Source organism: Carya illinoinensis, chromosome 12 (genome assembly GCF_018687715.1).
Source record: "Carya illinoinensis cultivar Pawnee chromosome 12, C.illinoinensisPawnee_v1, whole genome shotgun sequence".
NCBI classification, from domain to species: domain Eukaryota; kingdom Viridiplantae; phylum Streptophyta; class Magnoliopsida; order Fagales; family Juglandaceae; genus Carya; species Carya illinoinensis.
This window is the reverse complement of record NC_056763.1, coordinates 11,600,685-11,602,315: the sequence shown is the minus strand read 5'-3', so window position 1 is coordinate 11,602,315 and position 1,631 is coordinate 11,600,685.

Below are 1,631 nucleotides of genomic sequence, written 5' to 3'. Positions count from 1 at the left end.
GTGCTTTGGGGTCTCCCAAGGTATCTGGGGAGCTGGTCTTTTGTGCTTCCCCATGGTTTTCCTCTTCTGATCGTGTTACAACTTTTACCATTTCGGGTGAGAGAATTGTAGTGAAAACTATCACAGTGAGATTTCAAGAAATCTCAGTAAGCTAACAAATAATGTACAACAAATATCATAAGCATATGGAAGCAAACCAAAATGAATGCATGGACATGAACTTTTACTTATGCATTTGACTTTTTGAAAACTCAACATATAATAGGGATTTTATAACTTTTTCGTGAAACATCTTTTATCATTTTGTTCTTGAACATTAACATACATATGAGCTCAGCCTGCTGGCTTTCGGTCCTTCTCTCTCTACTCTGAGAGTATGAGAGTGTAAGGTGTTCGTTTCTTTGTCCCTGTACAAAGAATTAGTCTCGCAGTCTTACTGTGAGTTTGTTTTACACCCACTCAAGATTCACAGCATTGTGCAGCCCCTTCACTAAAGACAGTTTCTAGTTCTTAGTCGAGATTGTAGTACATCGTCCCAGTTTCTCACAGCCTTCACAAGCTAAACACACCTACCCAGGCAGCCCACAAGTATGGGAGAAGAAGATCTCACAAAACTTTGGGAAGGCCTGAACCTCACGGAAAATGAAGAAGATTTGGTTAAGCTATCAGATGAAGCACTACAGGCAGCTGCACTACGAGGGGAAAAGTGTCTAATGGCGATGGTCATCAGTGACAGAAGTTTTAACAAGGAAGCTTTTCACACAACAATGCAACAAGTGTGGAAAGTAGAAGCAGACATGTCTTTCACTGAAATAGGAGAGAAAAGCTTCATTATGGAATTCCAAAATGCAGCTGACAAGAGGAAGATCCTCCAAGGGAGACCATGGACCTTTGACAGAAGCCTTATAGCCATCCAAGATGTAGATGGTAATCTATCTCCTAGCGGAGCTAGCTTCACTTATGAGCCCTTCTGGGTTCAACTACACAACCTACCTTTGGCTGGGATGAATGAGATGTATGGAAACCAGATTGCTGCTGGTATTGGAAATGTTCTGAACGTGGAAGTAGACAGGGATGGGCACGGTTGGGGAAAGTGCTTGAGAGTGTAGGTAGAAGTTGACCTCACAAAACCACTGGCTAGAGGAAGATGGATCCAATCTGGAGAGAAAAAGGTCTGGGTTGCCTTCAAATATGAAAGATTACAAAACTTTTGCTTCAGATGTGGGGTAATAAAACATCAGGCGAGAGGGTGTCAAAACCAAAGGTATGGTAACCAGTTCCAACCTGATCTCCCCTTACAGTATGGTGCCTGGTTACGAGCAGCTCCACCAAAATTCCATACCATGGCAACCAAGCACTACAAAGGAGGCTCAGCACCCATTAATCAAGAGGACAAGCACCAGCATCAAACCAGAACCAAGGGGAATGAAGAGCACAGTAACAAGGAAGCAGATAGCAAGCAGTACACTAGGGTGTCTCATCAGGAAAAGGCTAGAGAGCTAAGTCCAAAGCTCCCAGTTTCGAGGCATAACCTATCAAAAGGATGTCCAAGTCAGAAGGAAGACCAAAGGGGTCACAAACCAGGTGAAGAGGTACTTACAGTAATCCCTAACAACTCCAGTCTTTTTCCT